Here is a 22,717-nt window from a genome sequence, read left to right as displayed (position 1 = left end):
GGCCTCGCCTTCACGTCTCCCTGCAGAAAAACGGTCGTTGTAACTGTCGAACCTGTAGGTAGTTGCGGCAAACTAACCTGGTAGTCATCCTTCGGTGTGTCGTTCAACCTGAGACCGCGACCCTGCTGGGCCGCTCTAATCGCCCCTTCGGAGCAAAACATTCCGCCACCGTGCACTGCGGTGGCCGGAACTGGAATCCTCCTCGGCCAGGACTGCGCATGTACACCACCGCCCTACTGCGCCACATTGATACGCGTTCACGAAGCGCTGGGAGAAACAAGAGTAACCGCTATGCAGCCGACAGGATTCGAACCTGTGCAGGGAGACCCCAATGGATTTCTAGTCCACCGCCTTAACCACTCGGCCACGACTGCTTTTTTTTTCTTTATTGCCGGTCTTCGACACAGTATACAACAAATGTACACAAAATATATAGTGCGCCAGAAGGCACAAGTGGCCTAACTGCCACGGAGGCCTGGCGTTGTCATCTTTAAAATTCCCGGAGCTCTACCAAAGGCTCCAGCCTTGACAGCCACTCAGGAACATCCGTTTGCGCTTTCAAAGTCTCCAGGAATATGTGTATGCCTTCGCGAACATACATACGTGTTGGTCGCGCGTCCGTATCACAAAAATAGCCAGCCATTCGGGAGAGCAATATACTGTGGAGGCCCATCAGCATAATCTGGTCGAAGGGGACGCCATCCTCGTTATCGGTTGGCAGGTACCGAATCCCGTGAGGGTTTAGCGGTAATTCTTTTTTAATGGTTCTTTGGAGCACGTCCCAGAAAAATACCCCTTGCCAGCAATGAAGAAAAACGTGGTCGATTGTCTCAAGCTGCTTGCATATAAGGCAGTGGGAACCCCACGGCAGAAATAAACCCCTTTCCTCTAGAAAGGACTTAACAGTTAAAGTTCCAGTGTGTAATTTGAAAAAGAAAGATTTGGCTCCCGGCGACACCTGCATTTTTTTAACTCTTTTTAAAACATTGCCACCTGCACTCGGCCACGACTGCGCATGTACACCACCGCCCTACTGCACCACATTAATACGCGTTCACGAAGCGCTGGCAGAAACAAAAGTAACCGCTACGCAGCGAAAGGATTCGAACCTGTGCAGGGAGACCCCTATGGATTTCGAGTACACTGCCTTAAATACTCGGCCACGACTTTTTTTTTCTTTATTGCCTTTTCACAAATGAAAACAAAAAGATCAAATACACGACATGTACATATGCTAAAAACACCAGCCACAGCTCGGGCAGTGTAAGGCGCTTAAAAGGGCTTCACAGAAGCCAATTGGTCTAATACCGGTAGCTATTCCGGGGATTCACATAGTGCTCTGAACAAGTCGCGTGTGTATATAATACTCTCAACAAAATAGTGTCTTGCTGAGTGAGCCTGTGTATGACCATGCCTGATATCCATTCTCGTCTTCCATACGCTATGCATGCAAAGCAGCATTAGCATATCACTCGGCACTTCCCCTGTTTCTGCACGTGGAAAAAACCGGATTCCAAAAGGGCTTAACGGCAACTCTTTTTTAAGTGTTCTTTGTAGGACGTCCAACAGAAACACGGCGTCATGGCGGTCAAGGAAAATATGCTCTATTGTTTCCCGCTCATTACAGATTAAGCAGTTTACCGACCAAGGTACAAAAAGACCTTTACTTTGTAACCATGGCTTTACGGGGAGAGTGTCGGTATGTATTTGAAGAAAGAACGTTTTAACAGAGTGTCTCACTGGCATTTTTTTTAACACGCTTTAGCACATCGTGCTCAGGACCTAGCCTGTAGGCAGCTCGATAAACCGGTAATGGTAAAAATACATCAAGTATATCAAATACAAACGCTTTTTCGTGACATCACACAAGTATTCATATGAAAACCTCGCCTTGAGCAGGCGTACAGAAGTAACCACTTCACGCAAATAAGGACTGAGCGGTCCAGCTCCCAAAGAAACAGATGATACGACAAAGTCAGATAGATAATCTTGCAATCGTGCTTGGATCACAGTTCTCAAAACACATCAGTTTGATACCGCACAAGGAAGAATCTGCTCACCAGCTGCTTGAAAAATAGGTGTGACAATCCTAGCCCACCATTTCTCACCTTATGAAACAAATTGCACCGGCTTGTGCGTTCCCATTGCGATCCCCAAATAAAGGTCGCAAACACTCTGTGTATTTTCTGAACCAAAGTTCTTGCAGTAGTCATCACTTGCAACACGTAAAATACGTTTGAAATTTAATAATATTACAAACGGAAGCTCTTGCAAACATTGAAAAGTTATGGCCGCCCCATTCATCGGTAGCACTTTTGACGCGTTTATTTTCCTCAGACCAATATTCCTCAGCATTGCGGTAGTTATTTAGCGGGACACCCAGGTACTTTCCAGGGGAGACGGTCCAATTCCTATTATAGTGCACCACGGGTGTGCTCTGCCAGTTGTTATGCCAAAATCCAAGGCATTTCGGCCAACTGATCGCGCCAGCAGTTGCTGTGCAGAACGCATTCGCAACACTGAAAACTTCCTGCACGCTCCTTGCACCAGCCCAAAACACGGGTACGTCGTCCGCGTAGGCTAACACCTTAATTTCACTGCTCAAAAACGCGTAGCCTCGAATACGTGGTGTTGCAAACAAACGTAAACAAACAGGCTCCAAGTATATCGAAAAAAGCAGAGGGGACAACGCACATTCTTGTTTCACGCTCGACCGTACAGGAATTGACATACTTAATTCTTTGTTGATCACTAATTTGGCTGTGCAATCGTGATACACTATTTTAACACCGTCGGTAATTACAGATCCAACATTTACTTGTTCCAGCAATAAAAACAGAACTTCATGTACAACTTTGTCGAACGCTTTATGTAAGTCTAGCTGAATCATAGCTACGCGATCATGCACTGCGTCACAACATTCCAGAATACTTCTTGCTATGTGTATGTTCGTAAAAATTCTTCTACCTTTAATGCCACAGGTTTGATGCGGGCCAACAAGGGACTTAATAAAATTTTGGAGCCTTCTAGCTAACACCTTCATGTATATTTTATAATCTGTATTGGTCAAACTAATGGGACGGTAGGACTCAACTCAAAGTAATTTTGCAGGATAGTCAGTTTTGGGAATCATTACTACGTGCGCTGTGCTGAACGATAGAGGCGCTTGCTTTTTTTCATAGCATTCAGCGATCACTCGGTGCAAAGCCCCTGCTATTTCTACGTTTAAAAATTTGTATATGGCTGCAGCCAGTCCATCTGACCCAGGTGACTTCCCATTACCTAAGTCATCGATTGCCGCTTCAATTTGGGCCACGGTAATTTCAGATTCCATTTATTCTCTAACCGTGTCCTCTAACCTTGGCATAAGGGCCAGAAAGTGGGTTTTGAAGTACTTGGGGTCATAAACTCTTCCTCCTAGAAGTTCGGTATAAAATTCAACAAAAGCAAGTTTTTTCTCTTCACTTTGTCGTGTAATTTTGCTACCATATCGAATTTCATTTATCTCCTTATTTGCAGCATGTTTCTTTTCTTCACTAAGCACACGCTTAGTGGGCGTTTCGCCCAGCCACAACTTTTCAGTGCGCGCCCTTATCATTGCGCCGCGGTACCTATCTTCGTCGATAAACTCGAGTTTTGCTTTCACCTCTCGTGTTTCTTTTTTAAAGGCTCCAGGCACTTCATGCTCTACCACTTACATGTACACCAGCTGACTGTGTAACTGTTTCTCTTGTTGCCTTTCCTTGTGACGCAATACACATGCTCTATCGATGGCACCAATTTTTATGTCGCATTTAAACTGATCCCACACTAATATGAAACTGTTGGTTTCCGTATGCAGGGCATTTGAAAGATACTCCTTGGCTCTCGTGAAAAACACTTCATCTTGCAGCAGCTTTTCATTCAACTTCCACAGGGACCAATTAAGCTTGACACTCTTTGGTTTTTCGCCAATCGTAATCGAGACCAAACTATGATCGCTAAAACTGAGATATTGTGTTTCATAAGAGGAACACAGTGGTACAAACTTCGCCGGTATGTATATTCTATCAAGCCTCGCATGGGAATCACCTTGAAAGTGCGTATACCATGCTGGGACGTCTCGCGTCATTGCATAACCAATGTTCTCAAGCTCTCTCTCAATTACTATCGCGTTCAATGGCTCAGCGCTTCTATCGCGTACTTTGAGGTTCGTCGTTTTAACTTCAGCTTTACAGACGCAGTTGAAGTCCCCAAGAAACACAAAATGTCGTTCTGTTTTCAAAAACCCTTCAGCATACTTAAAAAAAATTTCACGTTCTTGATTTTTGTTCGGTGCGTAGATGCACACTGCGCGCCATAGTAGTCCAGCAAAAATAAAATCACATGCAACAAGTCTCCCACTTTAGCAGGTGGACACTTTTTCAACAACCGATATGCTAATGCGTATAAAAATGACGCAGCTTCCTGACCGTCCAACAGCATGGCACACACATACACTGTATCTAAAGCGAAAAACTTGAACCATTTGTTCTGTTTGCTCCTCACTCTCAAATTTTGTTTCTTGTACAGCCAGAAGGTCAACGTCATTCTCAAAAAGCATGCGACTAATCTGGCATTGCCGCCTGCGCGAACACATTCCTCGCACATTCAATGTCGCAACGCGTAGCCTAGATTTAAAGTTAGCCGCCATCTCATAGGGTTGCTTCGCCAAGCGTCTTACTCACATCGAAACTGTGGGGTTCTTGTGCTCATCGTTGAAGGCCGCTGGAACGGGTCCTCCGCTAGGGCGGAGGCGTTTTAGGGGCCGCCCTACTGCCAGGCGGCACATTCGGCTTTGGTTTAAGCAAAGACCGCCGCGTAGTCGATGCCTTCGGTGGAGGTTCACCGGTGCCTGACGCAGTAGTTATCCCTGTATTGCTAGTGTCTTCGTGAGCACGCTTTGAGGCGATGCTTCCGGCCACGAGCATCTCGACGTCCGTTGCTTCCTGGCCAACTTCTTGTGGCAGTGACGATGACGCGCTTGCTGCCTTCACGCCTGCGTCCCATGTAGCAGTCTCTGGCTTCGTTTCCGGGGCTGCAGCGAAGGGCTCACCCCCCAGGTTCGCTTCCTGGACAGCTCCTGTGGAGGGTTCAAGGGGCTTTGCAGGAGTCTTCGCCACGTCGTTTTCCTCCCTGCTAGCTTCTTCGGCATCTGCGGCGTCCATCAGGTGTTCGGATACTACGTCCCTTTGGAGTAGGCCTGTAACGCTGGCATAAGAGCGCACACACTGGGAATCATCGTGGCCGAAGCGACGACAGACCCCACATCGTGGAACGCGGCACTCTCGCTGGATGTCTCCCATGCCACGGCGTCGGAGGCAGAGCGGCGCTCTGCGAGGAACAAAGACGACCGCCATATCCTCAGCAACACGCAGTTGGTGGGCTAGGTCTTCCACAGTGAGGCCCACATTTAATTTCAGCGTCACCGAGCGGGCGGTTGATCCTTTGTCGATGCAGCCCTTGACCTTCCACTTGTCTCTGCTGATTTCCGTCACTTTTCCAAACGGCGCCAAAGCCACTCGCACATCTTCGTCCGGTACGCCATGAAGCAGCCAGTATAGCTTCAGTCGGACACCTTGGTCGCGCGGGTCGATGACCATGCAGCGGTGGTCTTTAACATTGAACCCTTCAGCTCTTAATATCTTCCTCTTGCCTTCCTCGTCCTTAAACGTCACTGCCCACAGGTGATTCATTTGGTATGCCCCGAGGGCAACCACTTCCGGCAGCAACGAAACACGTGCAAGGCTATCAGGGACATGCTCCACTCGACACGGTCTGGCTTTCACACCGCAATGCAAAAAAAGGGTGTTTAAAACAGAAGCACCTGTGGGCAGTTGAGGCAGAACAACCTGGTAATATTCAGCCGGCTTTTCAGTACACCTGATACCACGGCCCACACGGGCCGCTGAAACCGCCCCTACGAGGGAGCACATGATCGCACGTCCGTACGCTGTGAAGGCCGGAAGTGGAATGACTACTCGGCCACGACTGCGCATCTACACCACAGCCCTACTGCGCCACATTGATACACGTTCACGAAGCGCTGTCAGAAACAAAAGTAACCGCTACGCAGCCGACAGGATTCGAACCTGTGCAGGAAGACCCCAATGGATTTCTAGTCCATCGCCTTAACCACTCGGCCACGACTGTTTTTTTTTCTTTCTTACCTGTTTTCCACATAACGCACGTACAATAAAAGGTAAAACGTTTGCTCTTAGTAAAACATTCCACGCGTTAGAGTTAAAAACAGAAAGAGGTAGTTGTACTATGGTAAAAACACCGGCTGCATTTTGGGTAATGCAGCTTGGTTAGGGGAACCGAACTGTGGCCAATTTGTCTAACATGTGTAGCCACGCTGGTGGCTCCCCATTGGTCTTATGTATGTCACGTGGGTGCAGGATGTTTTCCACGAAATATTCTTGAGCAGAGCGAGGTTGGAGAGCTTCATGCCTTACATCCATTCTTGTCTTCCAGACACTGTGCATGCAGAGCAACATTATTGTGTCACACGGCATGTCTCCCGTGTCTTCAAAAGGCAGAAAGCGAATACCGAATGGTGTAAGAGGTAACTCATTTTTTATGGTTCTTTGTAGGATGTCCCACAAGGACACCGAGTCCCAGCAATCTAGAAATATATGGTCTGTAGTTTCCGGTTTATGACATATACCTCAATCGATACTCCATGGTACAAACAAACCCTTCTCTCTTAGCCATGGTTTTACGGGAAGCGTGCCGCTGTGCACAAGAAAGAGCAAAGATATGGTAGACGGCCTGATAGACATTCTTTTTACGCGTTTCAAGACATTGCGTTCAGGCGCTAGAGCGTATGTTGAGCGGTATATAGTCACGGGGCACAAAATATCCACGAGGTCCTTATGCAATTTCTTCCGGCCGACAACAGACAAATATTCAAGTGAGAAATCGGCTTTCAGCAAACGAAAAGCGCCTACCACTTCGCGCATATATCATTTCACCACTACATGTGGTGTTCCACATGATGTAACAATGAATTCATATAAGGCATTGTGTAGTTGGACGTGCATAACAGTTTGTAGAAATGCATTCCTTTGGTCGCGTAGGAAAATACACCTTGAGACTACTTGTCTTAAAAGCAAATTATGCTATGTTCAGACTACGTTCTTAAGGCGCCCATTTTTCGTAACATGCGTAAGCGGAAGCGCAACAAGCGCATGTGTCTAGTTCAGACTGCGAACGTAAAGGTACCACCGTGCGCAATTCATGTAAAAATCGTGGGTGAGAGTGTTAAAGGGTCCGCAACATTTACGACTGGGATATTACGACCGTTGCGACACAGCCAATGACCGATAAGCTTTCAGTTTTCAACAACCGGTGATGACACTTCCGTTCTCCCGTCTTCAGACAGCTCCGGGTGCGGGAAGTGCCATTCCGCCATTCCGTGCGCACGATTAGGTTGGCTGTGTTCGTGAAAATTTGTGCAGTCCGCCTTGCGATACTGTTTTCAGTTGATCTGGTTTATCCGCCGAGGAAATCGATGGCCGCAGATGCGTGCTCCGAACTTCGATGGGTGGTCTCACTAGCTTTTCAAGGAAGCGGAACTGCTGGGGCGACATGCGCATGAAGTTATGAAACATCACAGCGTCACCAACTCGGAGCGTGGCGAAAAGGTTGTTAAAATCGCCGTCCACGGCCCTGTCGAGATATACTTGCCGCTCCCAAACCCTTCTGCGTCGCCTTCGTCGTCTTTGTGCGATTCAATTCATGACTATTAGTTTGTTTTGAGCGTCAATTTCTTCGATCTCGGCGAGCGCTCGCATGTTGACAGGAGCCATATTGGACCGCTGGTGACGTCGATTCTGCAGCTCCAAATTTGATTGGCCTGTTGTAAAAGCCGTAATTTACGCAGCAGTAAATGTGAACAAAGGTGCCGGCTTAACTGCCGTAACTTTTTTTACAGCCGTTACGTTCGATACGCCGAAAGAGCTGTTACGCGCGTTACGACCGTAGTGTGAACATAGCTTTACACAAACCAAGGCCTCCGTTATTCACGGAATGAAATACGTTTAGCCTGCTTGTAGTTCCCATCCCGACCCCAAACCAACATTGCGAATATCCTGTGCAATTTTTGGACACACATCCTAGACATACATCATACTTGTAACATATAGAACACTTTAGCCACGACGAATGAGTTACACACAGTTGCACGCGCAAACATAGAGAGGTTCCGTGCTCTCCAGTTTCTTGTTTGCTCGTTTGCCCGATCAGTATCTGCTGTCCACTGCTCGGTCGTGTCGCGGTAATGTTCGAGTGGTACGCCGAGGTCAGTAGCAGGTGTCTCGCTGAAATTTATAGTGTCAAAAATTTCAGGCATAGATTCCCATTCACCATGCCTAAAACCTAAGCATTTTTGCCAGCTTATTGCACTTCCTGTAATGCTATGTTCAGACTACGTTCGTAAGGCGCCGATTTTTCTTAACATGCATAAGCGGAAGCGCAACAAAAGTAAGCGTCTAGTTCAGACTGCGAGCTAAAGGTACCAGCGTGCGCAATTCACGCGAAAATCGTGGGTGAGAGTGTTAAAGGGTCGGCAACATTTACGACTGTGATATTACGACCACTGCGACACAGCCAATGACCGATAAGCTTTCGGTTTTCAACAACAGGTGACGACACTTCCGTCCTCCCGTCTGCAGACAGCTCCGGCCGCGGGAAATGCCATTCCACCATTCCGTGCGCACGATTACCTTGCCTGTGTTCGTGAAAATTTGTGCAGTGTGCCTTGCGAGACTGTTTTCAGTTCATGTGGTTTATCCACCGAGGAAATCGATGGCTGCAGATGCGTGCTCCGAACTTCGATGAGTGGTCTCACTAGGTTTTGAAGGAAGCGGAGCTGCTGGGGCGACATGCGCATGAAGTTATGAAACATCACAGCGTCCCCAACTCGGAGCTTGGTGAAAAGGTTGTGAAAATCGCCGTCCACGGCCCTGTCGAGAAATAGTTGCCGCACCCAAACACTGCTGCGTCGCCTTCGTCGTGTTTAGGCGATAGAATACATGACTATAAGTTTGTTTTGAGCATGAATTTCTTCGATCTCGGCCAGCGCTCTCATGTTGATAGGAGCCGTATTGGACCGCTGGTGACGTCGATTCTGCAGCTCCAAATTTGATTGGCCTGTTGTAAAAGCCGTAATTTACGCCGCAGTAAATGTGAACAAAGGTGCCGGCTTAACTGCCGTAACGTTTTTTTACAGCCGTTACGTTCGATACGCCGAAAGAGCGGTTACGCGCGTTACGACCGTAGCGTGAACGTAGCTTAAGGCTGCAGAAAGTTCTTGCGGTATGCATAGCTTCCTGAATACTTTCCTTATCAGTGCAGAATACTGCGATATCCTCAGCATAGGATAAGAGCTTTATTTCACGTGATAAGAGCCGGAAACCGCGCATCTTTTTATTCATCATTAGATTTAAACACACCGGTTCGAGGTAAATTGCAAAGAGCAATGAACTGGCTGGGCATCCCTGTTTTACACCAGAGTATGCTGTAATGCTTTCGGTTAAATTTTTATTAATAATTAGTTTCGAAGAACAGCCAGTGTAGGCCATTTTTACTCCATCATAAATGATGGTACCTACGTTGATGTGTTCTAAGAGTGAGAAAAGAATGCTGTGGGTTACCTCATCGAAAGCTTTTTCTAAGTCGAGTTGAAGCATGGCTACCCATCTGTGCATTAGTTCACATAGTTCCAATATAGTTCTGGTCACATGAATATTCGTGAGTATGGTTCTCCCTTTGATTCCACTAGTTTGATGTTCACCGACCAAGTTTGTAATCACAGACTGAAGTCGCTTAGCTATAACTTTTATAAATACCTTATAATCCGTGTTAGATTTATGGGTCGGTATGCGTCGGATGACAATAATTTTACAGGGTCTTTGGTAATAGTACGACATGGCTTCTTTTAAATGACGGAGGCAGCATTTTAGATTCATAAGCTTCTTCTATAACTCTGATGAGCATTTTTACCATTTGATGCCTAAAGTATTTATAAAATGCGGCACCACGCCCGTCGGGCCCCGGAGCTTTCCCTGCACTAACACTAACACATATTGGTCTTTCAAGTTGTGTTTCTACTTCATCTTCTAATCGTGGCAATAATTTAAGAAAATGGGTCTCGAAGCCCTCTCGCACATTCGCCCCGCAGCCTAGCAAGTTTCTGAAACGTTGCACTAGCGCTCGCTCGATAACCTTTTGGCCTGTGGAAAGCGCACCTTGCTAGCGCAGCTCTGTTATTGCATTTCTTGTAGCGTAGCTTCTTTCGTCGCTTAATGCTCGCTTGGTAGGTGTTTCGCCCATCCAGAGCATCTCGACACGCGACCTTATCATCGCACCTTGAACTTTTTCCTTATCAATATTCTCAAGTTGCCTTTTGATTTCTTTAACTTTGTTTGCAAGCAGGCGGGGAACAGTGCTTTCTGCATTTAAGAGATAGTCTAGAGTACGCTGCAACTCGGTTTCTTTCTCTCTTGCCTTGTAGCGCACGACACTAGCTCTATCGATTGCGCTCATCTTAACTTCACACTTAAAGTGCTCCCACAACTCGACAGGGCTGATGAAGTCGTTTTCCTGCATTTCTTTAATTATTGCCGTTGTTACTTTGATAAAGATTACGTCTTGCAGAAGGCTATCATTGAATTTCCAGAGGTCCCAATTAAAGGTGCTCGTTTTACGCTTTGTGCCTATTGTAACACATACTAAGGTACGATCGCTAAAGCTTACGTGCTTATCGGCAGATGTTGTGCAAAAAGTTATGAGGCTTGCTGTCAGATACACTCGGTCAAGTCGGGCGTGGCTTGTTCCTTGGAAATGCGGGAACTGAACTCGCTTTTCTCGCAGTACATCGCCTATATCAGTTAGGTCGTATTCCTGAACGATTGCGCTAAGTAGCAATGCGCTCTTATCATGTATCGGTAGGTTCTTGGCGTTGTCTTCAGCCATGCATACACAATTGAAGTCTCCTAATAGTAACACATTTCTTTCGCATTTCAAGAAGGCATCGATGTATCGGAAAAAATCTAAACGCTCACTAGCTTTGTTTGGTGCATAAATGCAAATAATTCGCCATAGTGCCTCCTTAACATAAAAATCGCAAACTACTAACCGACCACTTTCAGAAGCGATGACAGACTGCTCTACAATTCCGACGGAGTTACGCAAGAAAATTGCGCACCCCCCTGATTTACCCCCGGCGTGGCACACGCAGAGATTATATCTTGACCGAAAGATTGCCACCATCACATCAGTTTGTTCCTCACTTTCAATTTTTGTTTCCTGGATAGCTAGAATGTCGATATCATTTTCTAATAACAGGCGGCTCAGTTGAAGTTGCGCCACATTGATACACGTTCACGAAGCGCTGGAGGAAGCAAAAGTAACCGCTACGCAGCCGACAGGATTCGAACCTGTGCGGGGAGACCTCAATGGATTTCGAGTACATCGTCTTAACCACTCGGCGACGACTGCGCATGTACACCACAACCCTACTGCGCCACATTGACACACGTTCACGAAGCGCTGGAGGAAGCAAAAGTAACCGTTACGCAACCGACAGGATTCGAACCTGTGCGGGGAGACCTCAATGGATTTCGAGTACATCGCTATTAACCACTCGGCCACGACTGCGCATGTACACCACAACCCTACTGCGCCACATTGATACGCGTTCACGAAGCGCTGGAGGAAGCAAAAGTAACCGCTACGCAGCCGACAGGATTCGAACCTGTGCGGGGAGACCTCAATGGATTTCGAGTACATCGCCTTAACCACTCGGCAACGACTGCGCATGTACACCACAGCCCTACTGCGCCCCATTGATACGCGTTCACGAAGCGCTGGAGGAAGCAAAAGTAACCGTTACGCAACCGACAGGATTCGAACCTGTGCGGGGAGACCTCAATGGATTTCGAGTACATCGCTATTAACCACTCGGCCACGACTGCGCATGTACACCACAACCCTACTGCGCCACATTGACACACGTTCACGAAGCGCTGGAGGAAGCAAAAGTAACCGTTACGCAACCGACAGGATTTGAACCTGTGCGGGGAGACCTCAATGGATTTCGAGTACATCGCTATTAACCACTCGGCCACGACTGCGCATGTACACCACAACCCTACTGCGCCACATTGATACGCGTTCACGAAGCGCTGGAGGAAGCAAAAGTAACCGCTACGCAGCCGACAGGATTCGAACCTGTGCGGGGAGACCTCAATGGATTTCGAGTACATCGCCTTAACCACTCGGCAACGACTGCGCATGTACACCACAGCCCTACTGCGCCCCATTGATACGCGTTCACGAAGCGCTGGAGGAAGCAAAAGTAACCGTTACGCAACCGACAGGATTCGAACCTGTGCGGGGAGACCTCAATGGATTTCGAGTACATCGCTATTAACCACTCGGCCACGACTGCGCATGTACACCACAACCCTACTGCGCCACATTGACACACGTTCACGAAGCGCTGGAGGAAGCAAAAGTAACCGTTACGCAACCGACAGGATTCGAACCTGTGCGGGGAGACCTCAATGGATTTCGAGTACATCGCTATTAACCACTCGGCCACGACTGCGCATGTACACCACAACCCTACTGCGCCACATTGATACGCGTTCACGAAGCGCTGGAGGAAGCAAAAGTAACCGCTACGCAGCCGACAGGATTCGAACCTGTGCGGGGAGACCTCAATGGATTTCGAGTACATCGCCTTAACCACTCGGCAACGACTGCGCATGTACACCACAGCCCTACTGCGCCCCATTGATACGCGTTCACGAAGCGCTGGAGGAAGCAAAAGTAACCGTTACGCAACCGACAGGATTCGAACCTGTGCGGGGAGACCTCAATGGATTTCGAGTACATCGCTATTAACCACTCGGCCACGACTGCGCATGTACACCACAACCCTACTGCGCCCCATTGATACGCGTTCACGAAGCGCTGGAGGAAGCAAAAGTAACCGCTACGCAGCCGACAGCATTCAAACCTGTGCGGGGAGACCTCAATGGATTTCGAGTACATCGCCTTAACCACTCGGCCACGACTGCGCATGTACACCACAGCCCTACTGCGCCCCATTGATACGCGTTCACGAAGCGCTGGAGGAAGCAAAAGTAACCGCTACGCAGCCGACAGCATTCAAACCTGTGCGGGGAGACCTCAATGGATTTCGAGTACATCGCCTTAACCACTCGGCCACGACTGCGCATGTACACCACAGCCCTACTGCGCCCCATTGATACGCGTTCACGAAGCGCTGGAGGAAGCAAAAGTAACCGCTACGCAGCCGACAGCATTCAAACCTGTGCGGGGAGACCTCAATGGATTTCGAGTACATCGCCTTAACCACTCGGCCACGACTGCGCATGTACACCACAGCCCTACTGCGCCCCATTGATACGCGTTCACGAAGCGCTGGAGGAAGCAAAAGTAACCGCTACGCAGCCGACAGCATTCAAACCTGTGCGGGGAGACCTCAATGGATTTCGAGTACATCGCCTTAACCACTCGGCCACGACTGCGCATGTGCACCACAGCCCTACTGCGCCCCATTGATACGCGTTCACGAAGCGCTGGAGGAAGCAAAAGTAACCGCTACGCAGCCGACAGCATTCGAACCTGTGCGGGGAGACCTCAATGGATTTCGAGTACATCGCCTTAACCACTCGGCCACGACTGTTTTTTTTCTCTTTATTGCCGGATAATCACAGATACAGGACATTGACCACACTAAATTGAGTACATAACAAAGTGTTACACAGTCATTACATATACTTCTCGAAATGCCCTTGTCAAAAACGCTTTAAGGTCACCAGTGTATCCCGTACAGGTAACCATTCTGGTGGTTCAGCCTGAGATTTATACACGTCTCTTATTTGTGAAACACTTTCAATAAAATATTGACTGGCTGGTTTGGCGTCCACATCAGCATTTCGTACGGCCATTCGTGTTTTCCATATGCTGTGTAGGCTCAGCGTCATGATCATGTCATAGGGCACGTCGTTTTCATTTTCAACTGGGAGAAAGCGGATTCCGTAGGGTGATATGGGGAGCTCTTTTTTCAGCGTTCTCCGTAAGACATCCCAGTGGAATATTGCATCCCTGCACGCTAAGAAAATGTGTTCGATTGTCTCAGGCTTTGAACAAATGAGACAATTAACTAACCACGGTACGAACAGTCCTTTCTCTTGCAACCACGGTTTAACAGGCAAGGTATTGGTATGGAGCTGAAAGAAGAACGTCTTAACCGAGGAGCGGACTGCCATTCTTTTAACACGTTTCAACACGTCTCCTTCCGAGCCTACACAATACATGGCACGATATATGGGCACTGGCAACATAATGTCATTCAGATCCCGGTATAAACGCTTTTTAGGTACATTACTTAGGTACTCCATTGAGAATCTCACTTTTAGCATTCGAAAAGACATAACGACCTCACGGAGAAAGCCGCGAATATTCCCTTTTTTTGTGACATTTGATACAACATATTCAGGAATTACATCACTCATTCGTAATTGTAAAATTGTTCGCAGAAATCCGTTATTTTGGTCGCGCAAAAAAATGAATCGTGACACAACTTGTTTGAGAAATAAATTACAAAAACTGAGTCCGCCGCTACGGACTGATCGAAAACAATTAGTTCTGCTGCATCTGTCCCATGTTGAACGCCACACGAACACTGCAAAGACTCTGTGCAACTTCTGCACGTAGGTACGAGAAAAACAAAGCACTTCAAGAACATACCACACTTTCGCGACTAAAAACACATTGCAAACTGTAGCACGCGCGATAACGCAGAAATCCCGCCCACCCCATTTGTCGGTTTGCCCCCTAACACGTTTGGTTTCCTCGTTCCAGTATTGCGTGGTGTCGCGATAATGTTCTAAGGGCACTCCGAGATATTTGACAGGTGTCACGGTCCATTTCATGTTGGCAAAATAATCTAATGTGTTTTCCCACGGCCCATGCCATAAGCCTAAACATTTGTTCCAATTTATCATACTGCCCGTGAGCGAGCAAAAAAGTTCTGCTTCTTTAACGGTCTCCTTAACGCTTTCCTTATCGCCACAGAAGACTGCTATGTCGTCAGCATAACACAGTATTTTAACTTCACTTGCGAGTAATTTGAAACCATGTATTGTGTCATTATTAAGAATTTTTAAGCAGAAAGGTTCGAGAAAAATTGCAAACAATAATGATGATAATGGACACCCTTGCCGAATACTACACTGAACTTTGAAACTTTCGCTGACACTTTTGTTTACGATTATGCTAGCTGAACTGTGAGTGTAACACATTTTCACACCAGTCGCAATCACAAATCCAGCATTAGTATATTCCAAAAGACTAAAAAGAATTTGATGTGATACACGATCGAAAGCTTTTTCTAGATCAAGCTGTAACATTGCTACCCGTTCTGAAAAGTCATCGCAGTATTCAAGTACACTTCTGGTAACATGAATGTTAGTAAATATCGAGCGTCCCCTGATCCCACATGTCTTGTGGGGTCCTACCAAATCTGTGATCACGGTTTGTAATCTTTTTGCCAGTACTTTCATATATATTTTGTAATCTACATTGCTTAAGCTTATCGGTCGATAGGACAAAACCGATAGAAGTTTGACTGGGTCATCTGTCTTGGGTATAAATACAACGTGAGAACAGTTGAAAGATTGGGGCAACGCATTTTCATTATATGCTTCGGTTATTACATGATGCAGGGCTTTTGCCAGATATATTTTAAAAGCTTTGTAAAAACAACTGCTTAAACCATCCGGGCCTGGAGATTTGCCTACGGATAACTCATCAATTGCGTCTTCAATTTTGCGTACGGTAATATCTGCTTCAAGGCGGGTCTTCATGTCATCATCTAACCTTGGCATTAAGTGAAGGTGCTCATTTTCAAAGCCAGTTGCAATATCAATGTTATGTCCTAACAGATTTTTAAAGTACTCTACAAAAGCAAGTTCAATTATCTGTTTGTCTTTTGTAATAACGCCCTCGTACTGTATTTCTTTTATTTCATTGTTGACGGCATAACTTTTCTCATTCGCTAGCGAGCGCTTGGTAGGCGTTTCTCCAAACCACAGTCTTTCGCCATGAGCGCGAACAATGGCTCCCTTGTATCTTTCGACATCTATTGCTTCCAGTTTGTTTTTGACATCTTTAATTTCATTATTTATAGGCCCTGGTTGTGTGCTTTCTGCGTTCAGCAAATAGTCTAATTGACTACGGAGCACATTTTCTTCGTTTCTTTCACTGCGGCGTAGTGCGCATGCCCTCTCGATTGCAATTATCTTAATTTCTTGTTTGAACAGCTCCCATTCAGCGATAAATCTATCCGTTTTAGACAGTAGTCTTTCTATGTATTCTTTTGCTTTGCTCACAAAGCTATCATTGTCCAGAAGTTTATCATTAAACTTCCAAAGTGTCCAACTGAATGACGACCCTTTGTGCTTTGCTCCTAAGGAAACCATAACCAAACTGTGATCACTGCAAGAAACATGTTTTACGTTATAATCTTGGCACAGTGGCACTATATTTCCAGATACATATAATCTGTCCAAGCGTGCATGTCTTGTGCGTTGGAAATGAGTGAACTGTGGCGGTTTTCCGCCAGCTGTAATATGACCAATATCTTCTAGGCAGTGATCCTGAACTATTGCGCTTAATTTCATGGCACTATTATCGCGTACCGGTTCGTTCTTTATTCTATCAGCAGAAGCACACACGCAGTTAAAATCACCAAGCATTAGAATCACTCGTTCAGAGTTTACAAAGGATCCAAGGCTTTCAAAAAAAGCTGAGCGCTTGGTTTCTCTGTTAGGCGCGTACAAACATATTGCCCGCCACTTCAAAGCAGAGAAAAGAAAATCACACACAACTAACCGTCCAGATTTACACACAGTCACGGTCTCTACTACAATTCCCAGGGAGCTGCGTAGCAACAAGGCACACCCTCCGGACGAACCTACTGCATGACATACGCATACATAGTACCGTCCAGTAAAAGGTTCTACCATGCGATCTGTTTGATCTTGGCTTTCGACTTTAGTTTCTTGAATTGCTACGATGTCAAGGTCATTTTCCAGTAAAAGATGGCTTACTTGGTACTGTCGACGCCTTGCAGAAAGGCCCCGCACGTTTAACGTGCCTATGCTAAGCGGTGCGTCAAGTTTTACTGCCATTTATGAGAATAATCAAACAGGTCGCATGGCGCTCACCTTGTTCTGTGCGAGGCTGAAAATTTTTGACTGGAGGCTTTTCTATCTTTAGTTGCCACGTGCAAACACACCATGAGTGCCTCAGAAAGAAGGAACTGGTGTACCAGCCCCTTAGCTTGTCCTCGCCCACTTTTAGCATGTGTAGCGTTGGAACCAGGAGGCTGACCCGGGCTTCCCTGAAACAGGGGGCTACGTGCCCCCCGGAAAATGATGGTCCGGTGTTACGTTGGGCTTGGGCTTGAAGCTCGTGCGGCGCCCTTGGGCCGCTTTAGGGGGTGGCTTGCTGGCAGTGGGCTCGTTTGAGGCCGCGTTCGCTGTTGCTGTTTCCTCGCGTGTTCTCTTCCCTGCACCGGTCCTCGAATCCTTCATGTTGACATCTTCAGATTTCTCTAGAGGCATTGACTGACTCTTGGTGGGTTTTTTCCCTGAACTGTTGGACGCACTGGTATTCGTCGCGGGCGGCAGCGCTGGTTGTACAACTTGATCACCGTTATCCTCTTCCTCTTTGGTAACGTTGGGTGAATGCGACGAAGGGGGCGTTTCCTCTTGTTCGGGTTCACTGGTCTTGCTGGTAGAAACATCCTCAGCTTCCGATTCGTCCATTTGTAGCTCTGCGTTGTCGTCCCACGCAGATCGGCCTGTGACCTTCGCATAAGTCTTCACGCACTCTTCCTCAGCGTGGCCAAAACGTCTGCACAACGCGCACCGAGGAACACGACATTCGCGTCGTATGTGGCCAGTCCCTTTACACCGTAGGCAGAGTGGAGCTCTTCCAGCTACCACGACCAAAGTCAGGTCGCCTGCCACTCGTAGTTGATGTGGGGTGTCTTCCTTCGTGTAGCCTGCCTTGAGCTGAAGACGGATAATACGCGTAGTAGAGCCATTGTCCGATAACCCTTCCGTTCGCCATCGCTCTCTTGCGACTTCGGTGACTTTTCCGAAGGGTGCAAACGCGGTCCGTATGTCTTCGTCGTCCACATAGTGAACGACCCAATGCAGCTTCAGTCGAACATCTTGGTTGTTTGGATCTACGACGAGACAACGGCGCTCCTTCACGATCACTTCAGTTGCAGAAATCAACTTATTCTTAGACACCGTAGTCTTCAGCGTGACCGCCCACACATGGCTCATTTGGTATGCTCCTAACGCTTCAACGTCTGGGAGCATTGCCAAAGCACCCAGTGCATCGCGAATATCTTCGACACGGTAGGGCCTTCCAAGAACATCCGCATGAAAAAATACAGTGTTTAAAACAATACGACCGGTTGGTAGAGCAGGTAAAATAATTTCATAGTCCTGGTTGCCACTGGCTGCATTCCGGTTTCCACGGCTAGACATAGCCGCTGACACCGCCCCAGAGGAGCGAAACATTCCTCGACCGTTCACGGCGGTGGCCGGAAGTGGAATCCACTCGGCCACGACTGCGCATGTACACCACAGCCCTACTGCGCCACATTGATAAGCATTCACGAAGGGTTGGCAGAAACAAAAGTAACCGCTACGCAGCCGACAGGATTCGAACCTGTGCGGGAATACCCCAATGGATTTCGAGTCCATCGCCTTAACCACTCGGCCACGACTTTTTTTTTTTATTGCCGGTCTTCGACATTACTCAGACGATACAGTTAGCACACACTTATGTACAGGGTCGTTCAAAATATGTGCGAACGCGGGGAAGCGTGGCCGCGCCAAGGTAAATGTACCTGGTAGCGAAGCTTCCATAGGAGCCCATACGTTCAAAACATGGCGGTCCATCGCCGGTTCATGGGGCTTAGCGCCATCTGTATGTGGTGGGAACACTTCCGGCGGAAGACAAAATAACGTGACGCCATGTCCGTTAAAGGCAGAAGTGACGTCATTTTGTTTTCGACGGCGCGAAATTTTTGTTGTTCTTCCTTTGGAGCTATGTATTCAAATGCCCCGCCATTCGACTTGATGGGCGTTTCGAGCTTTCAGCGTGGAAAGCGATGCAGGAAAAGGCCAGCCGTACGGTTGTCGAAATCGCATCCCTGCGCAGAACATACTTTCTTTGGAAGCCGACGAAAGCTTTAGGTGTAGAGTGCTGATCCTATTGTCGGATGCCAAGTCCGTCGGCCAGCGCAGTCGCACGAAAACAACTACACAATTATCTGGCGGTCGTAACTCACTACTTTTGACTGAACAGATTAAGAAGCAATGAAGCTACCCACGTCACCAAATTCAGACAAACTTCGACAAGCAAGAAAGCACAAATCGTGAGGGGGGCGTATTTCAACAGGTGATACGAGTGCGCCTAGCTTTCTGCCCACTTCAAGACGTGCATTGTACTGCGAGTGATAGTGGCGTCAACGCCCCCTGTAGCGATGGGCGCTGAAAAGAAATGCATTTATTAATAATAATAAAATTAAACGTATTTATTTAACTCATCACGAATATATAAAATTGACTAGGAATTTTATTTTCGTTGAATGAATCTAACTGTGTATCCTTTGAATTAAAAAAGGCGTTTTTCTTTCCCGATGTTTGTTCCCTCCAAACATAGTCGCGCTTCGATCGCTGCTCCCATAACCCCCCATGCTGATGTCGGTGACAATCTGTACTTAACCGCTTTTCGCCCGAAGCTTCGCGACCTATTTGAATCGGCCTTGGCCGCGCTCCGCGGAGCGTCAGCGCATCCGGCGCGGTCGCGCATCGAAACAATGTGGCGCAGGCGCAGAGCAGTCTGGAGGCGGTGCTTCGTGTCGTCTGCTACAGTGCTGAAGCGCACCGTGCTTGCTTTGCTGGGAAGCGCGCCTAACTCTGTGCTGGCAGCGTCCAGACGTGGTGCCGAGATGGCACTGTCGCATTTTACTGATTGCAGCGCGTTGTTCAGTACTGTGGAAGGGTATCAACTGGCAGAGGGAGCTAGCTTGGGCACGGCAATTCTCTTATCCGCTGGCGCGGCTGATAAGCTGCTGTAAATAAGTGCCAAGCTAAGCGACTGCTCTGTACTAGTGAATGATTCTCGGACGATTCTCGAATGATTCTCGGATCTACACTAGAGTTGAGAAATTTGAAACAACGCCTGCATTTAACCGAGAACACTGCATTGCAAACACACGCTGCTGAGTTGCCGTATGCGGAACCAACAACAACGCGCTGTAGTCAGTAAAATGCGACAATGCCATCACGGCACGTCAGGGCACTGCCAGCACACAGGTGCGCTTCCCAGCAAAGCAAGCATGGTGCGCTTCCGCGCTGTAGCAGACGACACGAAGCACCGCCTGCAGACTAATGTGCGCCTGCGCCACATTGTTTCGATGCACGGCCACGCTTCGCCGTGTTCGCACATATTTTGAACGACCCTGTATCACAAATTCCACACATTGAAGGAAAAGAAAACAACAAGGGAAGGTGCGTAAGAAAAGAAACCGCACAATAGAGCCGTCTGTCCATGTTGGACTGGCTTTGTCAAACTAAAATTCCTTCATGGCTGTAAGGGGTTCTAGCCTCGACAGCCAATCCGGTACACACTCGTCCATTTTCTGCATTACAATAAATCGCGACATACATTCTTCGAAGTAAACACGAGCTGGCCTAGCGTCAGGATCACAATAGTACCCTGCCATACGAGCCCGCTATATACAGTGCAGAGCATTCAACATAACAAAGTCATAGGGAACCCCGTCGTCATCTTTAATGGCCAGATACCTAATGCCTTGAGGGTCCACCGGTAGCTCTTTCTTCAGGGTACGCTTTAAGACGTCCCAGAAGAAAACTGCCGCCCAGCAATGTAGGAAAACGTGATCTATATTTTCGGGCTTCTTGCATATCAAGCAGTGCGACCCCCAAGGTACGAGACAACCCCTTTCCTCCAGAAACGTCTTCACGGAGAGCGTTCCTGTGTGTAGCTTAAAGAATAAGGTCTTTACACCTGGTGGCACCTGCATGCGTTTTACTCGTTTAAGTACGTCTTGTCCTGGCCCTCCACTGTATATGGCTCTGTATAAGGGCACTGGGAACACAATGTCGCATACATCTTTATACAATGCTTTCCTTTTCACTTCACAAAGGTAACCATTTGTAAAACGAACAGAAAGGAGCGTACACTGTCGACCACTTCCTTGAAATATGCACGCAGCATTCCCGTCAAGCTTGCCGTGCTAACAACATGTGCCGGCAAAGCGTTACTCAAGCTTAGCTGGAATACGGTGCGCAGAAATGGATCGCGCACATCGCGAAAAAACAAAAATCGGTTTACAACTTGACGAACAAAAAGGTGCGCCAGGCCCACACCCCCATCCTTCACTCTTTTGAACAAATTTGTTCGGCTGCACCGTTCCCATGTTGACCCCAGATGAAAACCGCAAACACTCTGTGCAGCCTTTGCACATTTACTCTAGAACAATACAGTGTTTGCAAGGCGTAATATAACTTAGTAATAAAAAACATGTTACAAACTGTCGCTCTTGCAAACATGGACAGGTTATTACCTTTCCATTTATCTACTTTTTCTTTCAGTTCTTTGGTTTGGTTCCTCCAGTATTCGTCTCTGCTATTGTACCTGTCTAGGGGAACACTCAGATACCTTGTCGGAGTTTTCATCCAGTTCACGTTCGCGAAATAGTCGGGTGCAGAAAACCACTCCCCGTGCCACAGCCCTAGCGATTCGCCCCAGTTTATTCTGCTACCCGTTACGGCACAGAAATGCTTAACTACAGATATTGTTTCCATTACACTCGGTTTGTCAGTGCAACACACTGCAATGTCATCTGCATATGCAAGCAACTTCACTTCTGTCGCTGCCAATCTGAAACCCCGTATTCCGTCATTTTTATTAATTGCTACACATATTGCTTCTACGTAGATAGCAAATAACAGCGGGCATAGGGGGCAGCCTTGGCGCACTGAACGCATGATGTTAATGGGGGCCCCCAGAGACTTGTTAACAATTAATCTTGTTGTGCAGTTCTGGTACGCCAAGGCCACGCCCTCAGTGATGATGGAACCGACATTAACATGATCTAAGATGGCAAACAAAATAACGTGTGCGACACAATCGAACGCTTTCTCTAGGTCAAGCTGAAGAACTGCAACACCGCCACTGGTGACGTCACAGCACTCGAGCACACATCGCATCTTGTGGATGTTTGAAAAAATAGATCGCCCTTTGATACCACAAGTTTGATGGTCCGCGACTTTTTCCTTGATGACGCCTTGAAGCCTGCTAGCAAAAACCTTCATAAATATTTTATAATCGACGTTTGATAGTGAAATCGGTCTGTAGGATGACACGAATCTGAGTTTATCGATTTGATCGCTCTTCGGTATAAGAATGGTGTGCGTTTTTCCAAAGGAAGGTGGTAATGATTTCCTTTCGTATGCGTCGTTAAATACATGTGCAAGCAAAGGCGCCAGCTCTCTTTTAAAAGCTTTATATAGACCCGCGCTGAGTCGATCAGGTCCCGGTG

General features: G+C 47.4%; 2 non-coding genes across 2 annotated transcripts; both read right to left on the bottom strand.

Moving 5' to 3' along the window:
• Window positions 1-292: 292 nt before the first annotated feature.
• On the bottom strand, window positions 293-374 carry TRNAS-AGA (transfer RNA serine (anticodon AGA)). The gene has a single exon. It is a non-coding gene; the product is annotated as a tRNA-Ser (tRNA).
• Window positions 375-6,089: 5,715 nt separating this feature from the next.
• Window positions 6,090-6,171, bottom strand: TRNAS-AGA (transfer RNA serine (anticodon AGA)). Its single transcript has one exon. It is a non-coding gene; the product is annotated as a tRNA-Ser (tRNA).
• Between the last annotated feature and the right edge of the window lie 16,546 nt (window positions 6,172-22,717).

Source organism: Dermacentor albipictus, unplaced genomic scaffold (genome assembly GCF_038994185.2).
Source record: "Dermacentor albipictus isolate Rhodes 1998 colony unplaced genomic scaffold, USDA_Dalb.pri_finalv2 scaffold_26, whole genome shotgun sequence".
NCBI classification, from domain to species: Eukaryota; Metazoa; Arthropoda; class Arachnida; order Ixodida; family Ixodidae; genus Dermacentor; species Dermacentor albipictus.
The sequence above is the reverse complement of the archived record's forward strand: the minus strand, read 5'-3'. Positions and strand labels throughout refer to the sequence as shown.